The following is a 19,771-nucleotide window of genomic DNA, read 5'->3' as shown; positions in this document are numbered from 1 at the left end:
AATAGTGAAAACTAAACAGAGGGTAAAAAGATGGTATTGGTGGCCAGGAATAGATATTCAGGCAGAAAGGGTCGTGAGAGAGTGTATTGTGTGTGCAAATTCTGATAAAACCTTAAATACTTTAAGGCCTAATATGTGTGAACCAATTGTTCCAAGTAAACCTTGGCATACGATTGCCATTGACATTATGGGTCCCATTGGCAATCCTGGAAAGTACATTATTGCCATGATTGATGTTTTCTCCAGGTGGCCAGTGGTGAAAGTGGTGGATAAAGTGGATTCGTGGGAAGTTCTTTCATTTATGGACTCTACGTTTGTTGAGGAAGGTTTACCAGTACAATTCATTAGTGATAATGGGGTGCAATTTACATCTGGTTTAACGAAGAGGTATTTTGAAAGAGTTGGTATTAAACATAGAACGACATCTTTATATAATCCTAGTGTAAATGGTATGATTGAGAGATTTAATAGAGTTTTGAAGGGTGCGATTCAGATTGCGTGTAAGAATGGAAGTGATTGGATGGTCCAGGTTAATAAAACATTATGGTCTTATAGAACTTGTTATCATGAAGCACTTGGTTTATCCCCTTTTGAGCTAATGAGGGGTAGGGTACCAAGGACGAAATGCAATCCGGAATGGTTATTGGAGGCTTCTGAATGCAAGGTACCATTTGAAGAAGTGAGAGATCAAATTGTGAGAAAACATAGGGAATATAAGCAAACATTTGATAAGAGTAGGGGTGGAAGTTCGGGTAGGTAGTTGGGTTAAGGTGAAGAAACCATGGAAAGTGAAGAAGGGTGAGAGTCAATTTTCTGAACCTATTCAAGTGAGTAAAGTTCTGCGTAATGCGGTTCTTTTGAGTGATGGAAAGGTATGGAACCTTAAGAGGATTGCAGTATTTAAAGGACAGCCTATTAATAGGCGGAGTGTAGATGATTTTTTAGAAGGTATTAGAACGGAAGAGAATATGGTGAGTGACAATCTCATGAATGACAGGGTTGAGGATGGTGTGTCTAAAAAGAATTCCGAATGTATTGTGGAAGATTTGCAGGATGAGGAGGTTCCGGGATGTGTGACTAGTGATGTTGGGAGAAGTGAAGTAGGGGAAGGAAGTGAAGTAGGACAAAATATTAGATCTATGGAAAATAAATTAGCTTTTGAAAATACTGATAACGAGGGAAGTTCAAATTTAATGGGTAAAAGGATTCCTTGTAAACCCAAATGCTTAAATGATTATATTTTGTGATGTATTTTAAAATGTATGTATTATTTTATTTACTCTTTTGTATTGTTTAAGGGGAAGATGTGTAGATACTGTTATGTATGTAATCATTCTATATACTGAGTTGTTATTTGAAATATGTTGTTTAATTGCGCGCGTGTCTTCATCTCGTGTCGGAGTTCGGATTCGAGAATGTATGGAGAGGCGTTGGAGATCGGTGGAGGATTGAGAGACGAGACACGGAGACACGCAGTGCAGTGGATTCGGCAAGCCTTATTTCCTGTTTATACTTAATAAATATTCCATACCAAATATATGGACTCCGACTTTACAACACCCCGTCTGTAGAAAGACACATAGGCCCTCATTCCGACCTCGGTGGTCTTTTTGAAAGACCGCTTAGGTTCCGCCGGTCCTCCGGCAACCATATTATGACTGGTGGCGACCCTCTGGGTCACCATACTGGCGGTCCGCGGTTTAGTGGAGGCTGCTCCTCTGTCACCGCCACGTCATCAGAACACTGCCCACCGAATTACGTTCCAGTATTGGATGTGGCGGTGTTCTGGTGACGGGGTGCTGGCGGCGGAGCAGCCCCCATGGATCCCGTTCCCTCCCGGATGACCACTGAGGCAGGTAAGGTGATCGTGCAACAGGGGACGGGGGTGAGGGTGTTGTGTAGTGTGTGCGTGATTGGGGGTGTGAGTGTGAGTGTTTAGAGGGGGCGTGTGGGTGCGTGTATGTTTGCGGGGGTGATGTGTGTAGTGGGTATGTAACGTGTATGTATGTGTGCATGTGTGCATGTATGTGCGCGTGTATGTGTGTGATTGGTGTGTGCGTGCGTGGTAGGGGGTGGGGGGTATGTCTGGGGGGGCCATGGAGGTCGGGCAGGGGAGGGTGCCCTACCACCTTTGGGGTTTGATAGGGGGGTCGTGGTTGTTGGGGGGAGACTCCTGGGAGGGGGACAGGGGAGACCCCTATCAGTGCCAGGGAACTAATTCCCTGGCATTGATAGTGCCTACCGCCATGGATTTTGTGGCGGTTCCAAATCCACGAAATCCATGGCGGTATGCAGGGTCATGATCCCGCGGGCGGACTAGTAACTGCCGCCGGGCTGGAGACCGTTGTCTCCATCCTAGCAGTCATTACCGCCGTGGCAGACGGTGTGGGACATTGGCGGTTTGGCATTTGCCAAACCGCCAATGTCATAATGGGGCGGTAATTACCGCCAGCCTGTTTGCAGTCTTACCACCAACATTGCACCATCCGCCAGGGTTGTAATGAGGGCCATAGTGCGCACACGCACATACACGGACATATTCCTTTGGTGTCCACAGAAGCAGGTAGAGTTTCATCTGCTTCATTGATATCGTGGCTTAAAACAAAACAGCATACCGGGGCTACCAAGCCTACCTTGTGTGTCCGTTTTCCAGCTTCTCAAAGTACATTGCACGTGTTCTCAAAAATAAAACATGATGTAGCATAAACATAATATATCTGATGCTGATCTTGTAATATGAAGACTTGGGTTATGCTCCAGGCTTTCATAGTTGACCAAAAATTGTGTGACTGTTAAATGTAGGTCTTTAAAAATTTTTATTACACATAGAGTAAGACAGACTGCCCCAAAACATGCACAAACTCCAGGGCACTGATTTTTCTATTTATCGCATTTGATAAATAACAATGCTATGGGGGACATTATTTATCGAGTGCGATAAATAACACCTATAACGAGTTTATGGGGAATAATGTAAATTTTGGTGTTCAACACATCAAAATCTGCTTGATACAGTAAAGTCTGTAGGCTTTCCCCTCATTAAGTTTCAGCAGGTTAGACTTGCTGAAGTTTAACGAAGGTTGATGTACTTGACACATTTGATAATTATCGAATACATTAAATATCTTCCAACTTGTAATTCTGACCCATGCATAAACAGGGTTTATGCACAGGTCAGAATACAATGAGAGACTTCTAATCAGACCCTTAGGGGGAAATATACTTCCACTTAGTTTGCATCACAAAAGTGGTGCACACCCAGAGCAAAGTGTTGTGTTAGGGTATACTTCCCAACACAAATTCTAATTTGCATTCGAAAGTTGGCTACCATAAAGCAAAGTAGAACAAAGTACTTCTTTGTTGGAATGGGACATTCCATAGATTGTACATAGGCATTCCTATGTAATCACCCACAGTTTTTAATGCCAAGCACTATGGGTTGCCAATATAGGCAAGGTTTGATGGCAATATCCCTGGCTATCTAATAATATTTATTGCCCTCTACATATAAATTAGACTTTTAGTCATTATAGGCCACGTGCACAGCCTTAGACAACTATGATTTGCAATTGGCAGTGTATGTACGAATATTTGGAATTATGATTTCCACATTGCGATTCCATACGTAAGAAACTCCATTGAGTTTTTTTGGCGATTCCCGGTGGGTCGCAAATAAACCTACCTCATTAATATTAATTTCACAGTGAGCAGCAGACCACCATGTCTGGGATTGCTTTTAAATAAAGCAATCTTTTTTTTAAACACAACCAGTTTTCCTTAAAGGAAAACAGGATGGGGGTCATTCTAACTCTGGCGGGCGGCGCAGTGATTCTGTGTTTCCCGCTGGGCTGGCGGGCGACCGCCAGAAGGCCGCCCGCCAGCCCAGCGGGAAACCCCTTCCCACGAGGAAGCCGGCTCCGAATGGAGCCGGCGGAGTGGGAAGGTGCGACGGGTGCAGTTGCACCCATCGCGAATTTCAGTGTCTGCTGAGCAGACACTGAAATTCTTTGTGGGGCCCTCTTACGGGGGCCCCTGCAGTGCCCATGCCATTGGCATGGGCACTGCAGGGGCCCCCAGGGGCCCCACGACACCCCATACCGCCATCCTGTTCCTGGCGGGCGAACCGCCAGGAACAGGATGGCGGTATGGGGTGTCGGAATCGCCATGGCGGCGCAGCAAGCTGCGCCGCCATGGTGGATTCCAGAGGGCAGCGGAAAACCGGCGGGAGACCGCCGGTTTTCCTGTTCTGACCGCGGCCAAACCGCCGCGGTCAGAATGCCCTGCGGGGCACCGCCAGCCTGTTGGCGGTGCTCCCGCCGACCCCGGCCCAATGACCCCTGATGTGTTTAAAAAGAAAAAAATGAAACGTTTTAGTTTCATTTTTTAAGAGTAGGCAGTGCTCCGTAGGACGACTGCCTGCTCTTAAAAGAAGTTTTTGCATGCATTCACAAAGGGGAAGTGGTCTCTGGGTGACCACTTCTCCTTTGTGCATGGATTAGCAGCAATTTGAAATTGCTGCTAACTGCGATTGTTTTGCCACCGCATTCACGGTCACAAAACAGTCATACATGCCACTCAGATTCGGTATTAGGAAGGGACACCCTGAACATGCCCCTTTCTAATACAGAATTGCAAAACCCGAATTGCGATTCAGCACAAATAGTTACCAAATCACAATTTGGGCTTTGTACATCCCAAAAAGCATTTTCCTAGTCGCAAACAGGCTGATTCAGCAAATCGGCCTATTTGCGACTAGTAAGATGCTTTGAACATGTAGCCCTTGGTGTCTGTTTGTACTGTGGCTGCCAATATAGGCAAGATACGATGGCAATAGCACGTGCATCCTAATAATATTATCCGGGGTGGTTGCAATTTCTTCTGTTTAATTCCATCTTAATTGTGTTTACAGTGCTTTCTGAATGTTAGGTCAAATTACATGGATGTTATGCCAGCAACTATATTTGTTCCACTAATTTTGTGACTTATGTCAATGGTTAGCAGTGGTATAGTGCACAGAGTCCTAAGGCCAGCAGAGCAAAAATCCAGACAAGATGGAGGCACCCAGGCAAAAAGTTTGGGGGAAGACCATCCTAACGCTGACAGGTCAAAGAAGGAGTTGTGTTGAGGTAGGAAGCAATAATATGTCTAATTCAAATGCCACAAGACTTTAGGATTTGTCACTTGCACCACACTATTGCTCAGTGTAGGGCAATGACAGATCATCTCTCAAGAATAAATGTGCTTAAACGCTGTTTAAACCACCAGCATAACACAACATGTCTCAGATGTCTCTCTTCATACTCTCTTTCTCTTCTGTTTTTCCCTCTTTGTTCTTGTCTTAACTCTTATGTTTCCAGAGTACTTTGAAGTCACCTATACATGCTGCTTCTATTATACTTTTCCTAAAGTGCACGTCTACCAAACACTTTTATGGAGCTGGGAAAGGTGTGCTGCAATAACATATGTAGAGGCCAAACTCCAAAATTACAGGTTTACATTTTTTACACAAAGGCAATACATCTGTACTAAGGCACATATCAGAATGCAGCTTCTTGTGTGGCAATGGGTCCAACCCTTAAAACGATGCTGTGAAAACATTTTCTGTCAAGAAGCAAGAAACCACGAAGAAGATTTTGTCATGGGTAATGAAGAAATATACCAGATCTTTTCTCTGAAACGTTCACTACACCAACATCACAATTTTAGTCTTCTGCTTCTTTCTGTGTTTTGAACCTGTCTAAAGACGACATACTAACAAATGCTGACTTACCAAAAGTGATACCACATACAATTTGGCATAATGGACTTCACAGGAAGAGGCATCATATGACCTTTCACCATGAATTATCCCATGATGTGATTTCACATGATCTGGATCTTGATGACATCACAATAATTGGCATTGCTAAAGTTATGAACCCCATGATAAGTTCACAAATAATATAATAAGACAATTGTTGCTAGCAAATATTAATGCTGATTTTAAATGGCACCTATATATTCATTAGGACTAGGTGAAATTTAAATCACTTTGGCATAATTTACTTAATTTCCAGAATTCCACATTCCACTTGTTACACACAATTCCTGAAATTACAGCATTATAGCACTTCGCGTAACTATGCACCATTCATAGTAAAAATTTAGAGTGAATTTGCCATTCGCTGTAAAAATGTACCGTGAACACACAGGAAGAACAGAACGTGAGTGGTTTGTGTTTTTTTTTTTAGTGGTATATAGATCATTGTGTCAAAAATTTATAGAAGGCCACATTTCACGCTAAAATATAGCACAAAATGATGGATTCGAATTTCACGTAACTTTGTGGAACTTTGCTGAAATTTCACATAATTCCACATAAGCAAATTACACAAATTTTGAGTATTCTTTATGTTAAGCATGGTGCTAACAGAATATGCCAGGAACACAATTATTAATTTCTCGTTTATTGAGATAAAAAACCTATGGACCTGATTTAGAGTTTGGCGGAGGGGTTACTCCGTCACAAACGTGATGGATATTCTGCCTGCCATATTACGTTTTCCATAGGCTTAACTGGAATCATAATACAGTGGACGGAATATCCATCACATTTGTGTCAGAGTAACCCCCTCTACTAAACTCTAAATCAGGCCCTATGTCTTAATTCGCAGAGGAGGCAATAGAGCCCCTAAAATACAGAAAAATGCAGGAAATCAAAATGATTTATACCTCAATACTTATAATTTTAAGGTTCTCCTAATGTATACCTCAAGGGGAAAATGTATTGACAATTTGGAAGTTGACACTTAATTGTTTTAAACATATTTTATTGGAATTTGCATACCAACATTCAAAATGTCAACAAGTCCCCCCCTCGATCTAGATGACACAATCTATGGCCATATTCTTCCATCATAGCACAATATTTCAGTAGCATCCCCACAAATTTGCAATGTCTGCAGCTAGCACCAGTATCAGTGCTTTGCATCTCTACCTACCTCCTCCTTGGGGTAGAACGACTAACCTTCCCTCCCACCCCTCCCTACCCCACTGGTGTGGTGTGACATTAGGCCTAGTGTGACTTTTGAGCCTCTGTGGGTTAGCAGCGTAGCCATTGTGTATCTCTTGTTTTTTTGTGATCTTCTAGTTATGCCCTGCAGGCTTTTCATCTCTTTCGTATTCCTCCTGAGTGTCCTCAGGACCATGACTAGTAGTTCTCAAGCTGTTGCGTTTTCCAAAGTTGCCTTTCCCTTTTGTGCCTCTCTACGCAGTAGAGTCCCTTCACATTCTGCCCATTTCTCCAGCTCCTTTATCTAGGACGGCAAAGAAGGGCATGTAGGGTTTTTCCATTTTCTCGTGATTTCCCTCTTAACTAATAACAGACCCGGGTCCTGAAATCTGCTGGTTGTTTTGTTCTTAGTAGTGTGTGGATACCAGTGTAGTAAACAATGGGCAGGTGTGGGTGAGATCGTTTTTTTGATAATGTCGACAAGTCGTTGTATAACCTGTGTCCAGAACTGGTTTAGAAGGGGACATGCCAACAGCATGTGAATAAAGAACGCTCCCACCTCTCTACAGCGGTAACAAGCTGCTTCTTGCAAGTTCAAATATCTATTAATCCTTTTCTGTATATAAATATACTCTGTGTAGGATATAGAAATTGATGAGCCTAAATCTGGCATTCCTGGAGGTTCTGGGCATTCTATCCAGGATGCTCTCCCAATCGGTCTCTGATACAGAATTACCCAAGTCTGCCTCCCACTTGGGCCGTATCCCATCTGTGGGTCTGAGAGTCTCAGTTTTTTAAATGTTGCTATAAGCAAGTAACCGCTTTCACTGTCCCGGTCGCTAGTAGGACATAAGAGCAGCATGCATGTGTTTTGTATCTTCCATTCCCCAGTGCCAAGTATGATTGTCAGTGCTGCCCCGTGATTCAGGAATTGTCCTCCCATAAGATACAATTCTGATCTGAATGTCTCGAATGTGGTTAGGACCCCTTCCCCAAATAAGTCACTCAGTTTAGTTAAACCTGCCGCAGTCCATGTCCCCAGGCCATGCCAATTCCGTGCCCCCCTCAGTAACAGTAATACTGAGAGGGGGAGTTCTGGGGAGCATGGCAATTGAGTATCCGATTTTTTCATGACTGCTCTCCTATGCAAATGCCGTGCTAAGTGAGGTTAGCTCTTTAAAATAGGATTGGGGCACCCACAGAGGGAGTGTTCCGAAGAGGTACAACAATTGTGGTAGTGCCACCATTTTCAGGATAGCGATTCTGCCCGTCACTGAAATGGGCAGCATCTGCCAAAAGGCTATAGATGCCTTCAGGTTGCGAAGGCCTAGCCTGTAATTATCCTTAAACATGTCCTGAGTAGTTCGATATATTTTGACCCAAAGGTATGATAGCAATGTGGCTCCATCTCCAAATTCCTGGCCAAGTCAACCGGGATCTCATTTTCCTCAATAAGAAACAATTTTGTTTTGGACCGATTCACTTTAAGTCCAGAGACCTCTGCAAAGTGGTCCAGCAGGGATTGTGCACTCATCAGCATACAATGCAATACGCTGTACGTCTTCACCTGCAATAATTCCCTCAAAGTGTGCCCCCGGCCTGGCCATCACTGCCAAGGGTTCCATGGAGATAGCGAAGAGCAAGGGAAATACTGGGCACCCCTGTCTTGTATACCGCTCTACCCAAAGCCCTCTGAGATAGTCTGCCCTGTCCAACCCTGGCTGTGGGTCTAGCATATCAGAGCTTCGTCCAGGTCACAAATCTCTGTCTGAGTCCCATATGAGTCCCACTCAAAGCTGTTGAATGCCTTTTCAACATCTATAGATAATATAGCAGCAGTTGTTTGGTCATATGAGGTATCAGCTAGGATAACCGTAAGACGTCTGATTAGCTGCCATGTTTTGTTTGGGAATAAAACCTGATTGATCAGGGTGAATTAACTTAGGCATAAAGGGCAGAAGTCAGGAGGCTAAGATACTACTCAGGATCTTATAATCGACATTCAGCATGGAAAGTGGCTGATACGCTCCCACTTCTGAAGCCTCTTTCCCTGGTTTAAGTAACAGGAAAATCACTGATTCTCTGCTAGTCAGCGGTAGGTGAACTAGGGCATGTGCCTCATTAAACATCTTCAGGAGTCTCCGAGCCAATTTTGTTGAGTAAGTCTATAAAATTCGATTGGTAAGCCATCTGATCCTGAAACTTTGCCTAGAGCCATCCTTTTAATGGCCCCCAGTACTTGGGGCACAGTTATTCCTTTCACCAGTGCTACTGCATTGTCAAGGCTCAGGCGGGAAACAGTTATGTCTTGCAAAAATCTAGTCCGTTGAGTGGGGTCTGCTAAGGGTCTGCTATGGTAGGAGGTGCGGTAAAAAGAAGCAAAGTAGCAAAATAGATATTTATTTCTTCTTGAGTTTCCAGGGGGGTCCTGGAGCTTGAGTTTATTTTCACTACTGGGGAGCCCCTCCACGCTGGGTTCACAAGCCAAGCTAAAAGTTTACATGCCTGATCCCCTTCATTATGTTGACATCCAATAAAAGCCTTATAATCAAAGGAGCAGAGCCATTGTGTGCTCCACCACTTCCTCCCTGACCTCCTGCAGTCATGGCTCCAGTTCTGGGTGGCCCGGTCTATCCAACTCCAAAGAGCGTAGTTTAGCTTCTGCATCCCTAATGTCCTTTAGCAAGGTGGAGCGAACCCCAACCATTTCCGAAATACAATATCCTCTAGTCACTACCTTGAACGTATCCCACTCTGTTTGAGAGTCTGAGGCAGTGCCCTCATGTTTGTCAAAATAATGCACTATTTCTGTCTTGTTTTTTCTCGAAAGGGGGATCCTCCAACATCTCCAAGTTCAGCTGCCAGCTCGGAATCGGTGCAAGCGGTTTCTCCCAGGACAATCTAAGCAGCACTGGGTTATGATCTGATAGTGTGCGGGCAAGATATTCCATATCCGCCACCTTGATGTGGATTTCTGGGGAGCATAGGAAAAAATCCAAGCGAACATGGAGATTAAGCATGCTGGAGAAAAAGGAGTAGCCCCTTTCTAGGGGATGGAGTATGCGCCAGATATCCCGGAGTCCCCAGTGTTTCTGCCATTCTATCAGCACCTTCGCCTCTCTGCCTGTAGGTAAGTCCACCAATGGGGTTGAGACCAATCCACCTCAGGATCAAGTATGCAATTAAAATCTCCCCCCAAAACCACCCTGTTCATTAATACATGAGGTAACCATATAGAGAATCGTTCAAGGAAGAATGAATGGTGTATATTGGGGCTATTAATGTTCATCAGTGCGATGTTCTGTCCATCTAGCCTACCCATCACTGCAACAAATCTCCCCTCGGGGTCCACCTCTGAGCGCACTAGTAAAAAGGCAGGCTCGTCCTGATCCATATTAGAACTCCCCGTGAATAAGCCGAGGAGTGTAGTATAGCTGCCTCGCCAGCGTCTCTGCAAGGCCACGCCCTCTTTGACAGTCATGTGCATTTCTTGCAGGAATGCTATGTCCACTGCGCCTCTGGAGGTATGTGAAAACCTTATCTCGCTTAGCTAACATATGTATGCCCCTGACATTCCAGGAGATTATCTTACAACTTTTTTTGTGATCCATGAGGGGTATGTAATTTGGGTCTGGAAGTGGACATTCTCCTCCACATTCCATAGGAGATTACGCAGAGCTCCCCTCCTCAGACCAGCATGTATTGTCGATCTTTTCGACACCAGCAGTAAATCCCAGCTTTCCCCAACTAAATCTGATTTATGAACAACCCAACTCCCATTCCCCAGGACAGGAAGAAACATTCCCCGATCCAAATGTCAAATTAAGCAACAGTTCTATCTCAGTGTAAAACTTTTTGGGGAGGTATCAAGGCAGCGGTCGTCTCTCAAGAAATCCAGCCCCCGCCCGACTTCAATCATCATTTTGCTTGCAACATCTTGTAGCCCTCCATCTCAGGACATGTATAAAACATTAGAAAAGCCTGTGCTCAGCTCTTTGGGGGAATGCCTGATGAACGTATGTCCCCCTAACAAGCATTTCATTACCACTCTCATAGTCAATACATCTTGCTATATCACATCATCAGCTGAGTGGGGGGCATCACAGGGAGGTCCTCGCTAGATGGTATGGATATATTTGAGTCAGTGTCCGAGCCTGAACTTATGTTAGCGCTTGGAGGTGGCAGTATTCATTCTCCAGGTGTGTTCCCGCTAATAACAGCCACTTCTTTAACCACTTTCAGTTTTTCTTGTGGTACCTTCTCTGCTGTCGGAGATCCCCTCACCACAGATCTTCCCCTCCTCCGGATCATACACGGCATTTCCTCTTTCGAGCGTGCTGTTCCCCACTAGGGCCCAGTCCAGGCTGGAACTCCGCCGAGGGCCACGTCTCCTGTGGAGTGAGAAAGAACTGTAGTCCTGTTGGGGTGGTCGCTCGTAGCCGGGCTGGAAACTGCATAGAATATTCCACTCCTATGTCTCGTAACTTCTTTTTTGCCGTGCCGAAGGCTGGCAGTTTTCGTTGTACTTCTTTAGAAAAGTCAGGGAATATTAGCACCTTATGGTTTTCAGTTACCAGATGGTCGTTTTGATGGACACGCCGCAGGATAAGGTCACGATCCTTAAAGTGTAGCAGTTTTGCCACAATCGTGCGTGGTGGTGCTCCTGGAGGGGGCGCTCTGGCTGGCACCCGATGTGCTCTTTCAAAAGCAAAAAATGGTGAAATCCTCTCTGGGACTAACTCCTGAGTAATCCAAGTCTCCAGATGGCCCACCAGATCATTTCTCTCTATTTTCTCTGGGAGGCCCACTATTCGGATGTTGTTCCGGTGGGCTCTATTTTCAGCATCCTCTGCTCTAGCCTCAAGCACCTTCAGTCGTCTTTCTACATCGTTTAGTCTATTGCTGGCCCTAGTTACTGCTGGAGTCCCTTTCTGTCGCGGTCACTACTTCCGCCAGGCATTCATGATCAGTGTGTAGAAGTCCCAGATCTATGCCCATGGAGTCTATTTTCTGCTCCAGAGCTTCCCGAGATGCTGCAATTGCCTGCATCACATCTCGTAGTGTGGGAGTGGGGTGCATGTTCTCCAAATTTGGGTGCCCCCGCGTTTCTAGATCAACCCTCTTGGAGCTACTCCTCCAATCATTCACCGTCACATCTTGTTTTTTATTAGCCTTTCCCATAGTTATGAGGTTCAGTGATAGCCAGTGTGCGAGGAAAGGAGCACTCCGCTGCTCTCTCTAGGTGGGCTCGACTTGTCGCACCAGTAATCCAACTGCTACTGCGTGGCCTCTACTTCGAGCTCGACCTGCTTTCTTTCTTGCTTTTATGGGCCCCACATGAACTTCCAAACTTATCTGCAGGCCTACGATCCAGTGTGCGCAGGCTTGCTTTAGCCAGATCTCCCGTCTGTGCTGAGTTTCACTCCAATGAATTTACGGTGTCTCCCCAGTCGTCTGCCAGTCAGGATGCCAGTGGCAGCCCATACTCTCAGCAGGCTCCAGGGCCTAAAGGCCGGACGGGCACCCTCATCCTCCTTCTTTTCTCCTTTTCACTCCTCTTCCCCTTTGATTATTCCAGCCTTTTCCATCTACGGTGTGTGGGGGGTGGGGATGGAACCACCCCCCACAATGCGCAGGATCTCCCCTCCTCTAATCTTTGGTGCTGCACGCTATCTTATAGCCAGTGGTAGGGCCCCAGCTTCCTTTAAGTCCTGGTCCCCCTTCTTTTTGTTTATTCCTCATGGGAAGAGGTGGGCAGGCAGACAGCCCCACGCAGGCAGTTTTCAGTAAAAAGGAGGGGGTAGAGGGCACCGCTCTTTGTCCGCTGCAGGCCCGCACCTTGGTGCGCGAGGGCCCACGTCTCCTCTGTTGCGGGCCCCCAATGTCAGCGCCCGCTTCTCAATTTCCTGCCGGCGGCCAGTGCCTTCAATGCTGTAGGCTCCTCTTCACCTGAGGCTCCGGATCCCCGGATTCCGCACGAGCTTCACCTGTGCTCGCTACCTGCCCACCGTCTCTCTGCAAAGCCGTCGAGCCGTGCGGGCACCATCGTGTAGGCCCTTGCGATGTCCTTGGCCTTCCGTCTGCTGCCTTTCAGGGCCCCACAACAGTCAGCTTTTCTTGGAGTTTTCACCTCCTCAGGGTCTCCGAATGGGGTCCCCTGTGGAGGGCTTTACTGCCGCCGGATGGGTCGGGTGAGGGCCAGTTCCTCAGCGCTCTGAGGTTGCGTGACTCCCTCCATCAGCTGCCCGGCCACACCCCGAATGACACTCTAAGAACAGATTTAACAACATTAGCTGTCATGCTCACTTGACTCATATGCGCAATATACTGAATATGAGCTGTGTCATTATCTTATACAACTCCTTATCATTGTTACTATATATGTGTAATGATACATGGTCAAAGGCATTTGTTGAGTCCAAAACAGTGACTTCACTTTCTACCTAAATTTTGAAAACACGTGTTGAAGCAGATATGCTAATTGAGAAAATTATTAATGCTATATATGTAATTACTAATGAGAAATTGTGTAGAGAAATTAATTATAGAGAAATAATGTGCACGTTTGAAAATGTGCCCTCGAGGTTTGATCACCATGTTGACTAAAATGACTGAATTTGCATGAAATAATGAAAATATATGAGAAAAATTTAATAATATGTCATAATGAGATGTATAACCTATGTTTTGCATTAAATTGTAGTATTAAGTTAGCCGGACTAAAGGCCTAGTTTCCCTGAGCCTCACATACTCGAGAGACTGAAATACTGAATGCTTTGCAAAGGACTGGATGCTGCTATAAGCTTGTCCCGTACAAAGTTCAAGTTACTTAGCTAGAATTTTCTGCAATGTACTGCCAGACAGGAGATGATGAAGACAATTTGATACAATTATGTGTAGAGCAGGCTAAATGTACTTTCCCAGGACTTGAACAATAGAAGCACTGACTGAAGAGGAATATGCAACAATTTCGATACCTGATGAGCTGGATGATGAAGGCATCGCATGAAGAACCAATCCACATCTTGTGAATGAATAAATATGAAAATGAGTAGATTTGGTAAACAAAAACTATAGGTTAAGGTTATATCAGCCGACTGACTGATCAATTAGCAATTAAGGGGATGGACTGGAAGACCCTAATAAAAAGCCATGACAAGGAGCAAGAAGTCAGAGTTGCAAGAGAAGAGTTGATGACGTCAGGAGACGCTGTCCGAGGTGCTGATATTGGGCTCATGGTCTGTGAGCCTGATCCGTAGCTGACCAATTGATGACCTGAAGATGAAGACTGACTTGTTGCTGATCCATCCTGGATAGGTAGCTATGAAAAGGTGACTGACAACTGTGCTGATTCTAGATATTCTTACTTAGGTAGATTTTTTCCAAATTTATGTTTTCTCCAAATTGTTTTTCGCATGAAGACCCACATGCTGATGCTAATCTTGGTTAGGTAGGCTGATAAGGGTGCCGTTGTCAGTGACAAAAGTCTGACAAACGTATTTGCTGAACTTTGCTATTAATGCTGATATTCTTAGTTTAAAAAATTGCATTGTCGCATATGTTTCCTTCAAGTGATGATGTTTCTATTTATCAATTAATAAATCAATTGGTTTGAATGAAGATTGAACTAACAGATGATTTAGAATTGCAATCAATAGGGAAATAAAAATTGTGAACTCTTTTCCAAGTTGTGGTTATTCTTGAGTCAATGGGTTTAAACTGTTTTCCATATAATGTTTCTTGATCATTGATGTTAGCTATCAATTCAGTGGTCACTGCATGCCTGGGATACTCCATGCGATTCAAAAGGGTCATCGACCTATACGCGTCCCCTTGTAAGTTTACTTACTAAGGACCAGACGTGCTATGAGTTTTTGGTAGCAGCTTGATGGTTAGTTTCGTTGGAGAACTAGTTATGTGGTAACTATTACTTATGGTAGTAATTTAAGTTAGGGTTAGTTGTGCGTATTTTTATGAGGTTTGAATTTTGTTTTTCTGAAATGGCAATTGTAGCAAAGATGATGTCCCCTTAATCCCAGAAATGACTTTCCCAGATCCAGGATCCTGCTAGTAAAGTTGGGTATGTTCTCGGCGTGTTTTGTGATAGTGTGAAAGTGGTAGGTTGCGCTTGCACAGGCTTAAGCAAACCGCAGGTTAATTGTGATCAATGTGAGGTAAAGTAGGTAGTCTGTGTACTCCAGTTAAGGTTTAGTAGGAGTGTGCGTTCTCCGCAGTATGAGAGTAGGGAAGTCGTCAAACTTCACATGTGTGTGGCGCTTTGTGCTAAAAAATTATCCATATGGTTATTGGTGATGTAAGGACCCTGCGTGGTCTTAGACTCCGGAGTATGTTGACAAGTGTAGGAGACACTTGGTTATATGTTGCAATCTGTCTGGTTTAGTAGGTTGATCGGGCGTGGTCAACAAGTCAGTGTGAGAGATAGATGAGTAAAAGAAATTTTTTGACTGAAATTTGGCGAGTTCTATGTGCACCAGGACAGACCCACTGATCAGTTGAGAGTAAAATTTGCGGGTTGAACTTTGCTTGCGAATGTGGGAGACTAAGATAGAGGAATAGCTACATGAGTGAAGGAGCCACTAGTGGAAATCCATAAGGTCTCTGAAGCAATTGTGTCCCTTCCTGTAGTAAACCAGCAGGTTTGTTTTAGTTATTGGTATTTGGTTAAAGTGCTCGCAATAATTTGCATTAGTTGTGTGAGCTGAAGTAGGAGGACGAGCTGCAAGACTTTATCAGCCGCTGTGTGTGAGTGTGACGTCAGAGTGTGCTGCGCAGGGATAGGTTGGTCATTAAAGAGAGTCGTGAGCGGGTTGGCAGCCGTCCGTAAGAGGCAATTGGTTGGGTAAGCAGGTGAAGGGAATCTTGGGAGTAACAGTCATTTAATTATTGAATCGAAGTAAACAAAACAGACAAAATGAAGTTTTTCAAGGCGTTCAGAAGTACGATGAAGGGTGATACTCACGTTAAGGCGTCAGTGGGGGAGCCGACCCCACGGGAAAATTCTCCGGCTTATATTGTGATGGAGGAGCGAGGTGTAGCACCGTGTCTTTAGTTGAAGCAGTGGTGCAAGCTAACAAAGAAGCGAGGATCCTTAGCATTTCTGGAGCATGGAACGTTTAATTTGAGAATTTTGGATGAATTGAGAATGGCATTATATGAGATGAAGCCGTTACCAAGACCAGCACAGTTTGAGGCTTTAGCGGTTTGGGAACTAGTGGCCAGACAGCAACAAGAAATGAAGTTCAAGAAAAGGACGAAACGAGTTGAGAAATCCTTAGCCGAAGCTAGGTGGGATTGGGAACAGAAAAGGTGGAGAGCAGAGACGCTACAGGGTGTCAAATTGTTTCCTGCAATTACAGAGGAAGATGAGACAGCGAAGGAAGATAGTGCTAAAGAGGATGAAAGTGCAGGAAAAAAGAAAAAGAGAAAGTCCTATGTTGATGATGAGGATTCTGATGTTGAGGACCTCATTACGCAGCTACTGAGGGATCGACCTCCACCCTTTGTGACATATTCAGGGTGTCCAAGTACTATTGCCACTACAACTGCTCCAACACAAGTACCAGGAACTGAGGAAGCAGCGCAGACAGATAGTGGACAGATACCAGGGGTAGTACAGAGTACACCCAATGCAGGGACTACTACTGTGGTCCAAGCGCAGATGCATCCACCTTCGGTACAGAGAATTTATCCAGATGTGCCAGTTCTCGAGACAGTCTCGCACATAATGGTGCCAACGGAGCAAGTGCTTCCGAGGCCAATGCTAGTTCAGACAGAGCCGACTCCAATGTTATTGCCTCCGGCACAGTCACAGGGTTTGCCGAAGTTTACACCAATGACAGGAACACAGTCAGACATTTTCACCAGTCATGAACCAGGCAATTGGGGTAACATTCCCGCAGGGCGCGACTGTTAAGGCAGCTCCAGATGCAATATCACTACCAATTACTGTTGGACTAGCGGTACCCTTGTTCGCACAGAAGAAAGCAAGTGTGGGGGAACAGAACGAGATGTCACAAAGTCTTGTAAGAAGGGGAGTAAGCGATCCGGTGAAGGTGACATCATCAGTAGGTCAGACTTTCAATGGGTCTGGACCATTAATGGATCTTAGTCCACTTGTAGCGCTTCCAGATACAGTGAATGGCCCGAATGCAAGTCAAAGTTTGAAACATTTGATGCCACAAACTCCAGGTGCAGTGACGCAACAGCTACCAGTGGCAAATGCAGGTAACATTTCATTACAGGGGTTGTCAGCGCAGCAATTGAGTGAATGGTTAGACAGTCTAAACACTCCTCAAATACATCCAAAGTCGAAGAGCAGATAAATCGTGTGAGGTTAAATATAGAAGCAACCGAATTAGTTGAGGGAACAATGGGTGTGAACAGATTGAAGTCCTACACTGAATAAGAGCTGAGGTATTTGTGTCCAAAGATTACAAGAGAAGTGAGTAAAATACATCAGAAATTGGCAGAGCTAACAGAGAAGCATGACAGTGAGATTGAGAAAACAAAGCATTTGAAATGCAGTTACAGATTAGTTTTCGAGGCAAAGGATTTTGAACACACGAGATCAGTGGGAATGAAGGCTCATTTGAGGGAATTGCTGCAGAGTGCTCAGATTTTGGGAGCATTAGAGAAGTGGGAAGGTAGATGCACAAAGAAAAAAGACAAGCGAAAGCGGGATTCCCCAGAGGGATCTGAAGATGTTCAAAAAGAAAGGGAATTGGTAAAAATGCTTCTGATGAGAGAGATTCCAGGGGGGCAGTTTGTTCATGTCCCATGGCATAGGAGTGATATATTGTCATTCACAAATGATTACCCAAAATTAAGAGAGAAGACGGTTGAGTGGTGTCATCAGATGGACAGATTTTTAAAACTTTCTAAATGTTTGTGGGAAGACTTAAACACGCTATTGGAGATAGTGGTGCCAGCCGACTTGTGGGCTGAATGTAAGAGAGCAGTGGATTGGCCAATAAGTGAACCAGAAAGGGATAAAGTAATGGGTGCACCTTCACCTGAGGTAATGAAAAATTATTATAAGGTGATTGAGTTCCTGAAGAAAATAATTTCTCCCAAAAATATTGATTGGCAGAGAATTGATAGAACGGTTCACGAATCTAACGAGTCAATACATACTTACTATGAAAGACTGTTAAAAGCATTCAAGGAATACAGTGGCAATGAAGCAATTGAGCTGAAAGACATGTTGCATTTTGTGTTCAGGTTTGTTGAAGGTTTAAGACCAGAAATAGGGCAGATGATTAAGGGTCATTTGATTTGCTGGCAGGCAAAGCCAACTGATGAAGTGTTGTAGTATGCAAAATACTGTTGTGATGAGATTGAATTGAAACACAAAAAGTTGAAGGAGAAAGCGATGGTGATGCAAATAAAGGCAGCTCAAACAGGAGTGCAAGGAGCTATAGTACCGCCTATGCCGCCGAATCAGAGAGCTGTTATGTGTCAGCCTCAAATGAGAGGAAGAGGACGTGGAGTTGACATGATGCGTAGTCCGGAGTTAGGGACTGTAGTGGTTCAGAATGACATGCAGGGCATGAAAAATATGTTGCCGTGCCATTTGTGCAGAAACATGGGACACTGGAAGCGGGAGTGTCCGTTGATGGTGCCGGATGGGATTGTTCAGCAAGGTGGTGATATCAGTACATTTCAAACTGTGAAAGTCCCAGGAATGAAAGGATTTATTCCTAATGTTCAGAATCGAGGACAGAATTTTCTACCGTTGCAGCAAATGCAAGTGCAGCGTGCACAATTAACACAGTTGCAACCAATACAGCAGCAGGTTCTCATGGTACCTAGACAGCAAATGCAGATACCTCAAGCCCCTATGGAGCAGCAACAGGTGATGCTTACTCAGCAGGTCACAGGTCAGAGACAAGACAGTAGTAACAACACAGTGTGCACGAATTTCCATTTTACAGTGAAGATGACATAAACGAAAAATGCATGAGTGATAGTTCGGATGAAGGAGCTTGTATGCTTGCAGCATCCTTAGAAGTAGATCAGAGAGGAGAAACAAAACAAAGGGGGAACAGGGAGATTTTAACAGGTCCAGTGCATAGTCTCCCTAACTAATGTCAAAATAAACAAAAAGGTACACAGATCCTCAATAAAGAAAAGATGCCAATAAAGGATGAAAAGATGTGTATATGGCACAGGTGTCACAGACACTGCTATGTTTAGAAGCAAGAGCCCTCACACATCCATTGGATGTCATGCTTCAACATGGGGCTTGCTCCTCGTCAGACTTGTGCTGCAATGTCTGACGGGCCCCACCAGGGGGGCTCTTGCCTGAGATCTTTTTGTTTAAAGAAGAACGTGTTGTGATGAAATCCAGTAAAGATAAAGTAAGCCTGCTGAGAAAGAGGAGCAGGAAAAAAAGTAAAAGGATAAAATTGACTCAAGAACCTCAACTTAAATTCAGATTTAATTAGAAAAAAACAGGGATCTTGGTCAAGGGTAAAAACATCCAAGAGTGGACAGTGAATAATGTACCACCACTCTAACAAGAAAAAAGCTAGAACAGGAAATTCTCCCACTAGCTAACGTTGGTCAACATGTTTCGCGCCTGAAATAGTCCGTCCGGGTCTACTGGCGCTTCATCAGGACCAAATTCAATTCCTAAGCTACACAGTAAGTCCTTCACTAAGAGATAAAGGACAAAAGGCAACTTACACCACATGCTAAATAAACTGGAAACCTATGTCTGGGAACCACCTGTAAATGACAAAAAAATAATAAGAATAA

The 19,771-nt window shown here is 44.5% G+C and overlaps 1 long non-coding RNA gene across 1 annotated transcript in view; it reads left to right on the top strand.

The window, feature by feature from the left end:
* Window positions 1-19,771, top strand: part of LOC138300960 (uncharacterized) — an 82,647-nt gene that overhangs the window by 51,263 nt on the left and 11,613 nt on the right. Inside the window, exon 2 of the long non-coding RNA XR_011205046.1 lies at window positions 9,822-10,121. This is a non-coding gene — a long non-coding RNA (uncharacterized lncRNA). The remainder of the gene's footprint in view (window positions 1-9,821; window positions 10,122-19,771) is intronic.

This window comes from Pleurodeles waltl, chromosome 6 (genome assembly GCF_031143425.1).
Source record: "Pleurodeles waltl isolate 20211129_DDA chromosome 6, aPleWal1.hap1.20221129, whole genome shotgun sequence".
Lineage (NCBI taxonomy): Eukaryota > Metazoa > Chordata > Amphibia > Caudata > Salamandridae > Pleurodeles > Pleurodeles waltl.
Note: the sequence above shows the minus strand (reverse complement) of the source record. Positions and strands in the feature narration are given on the sequence as shown.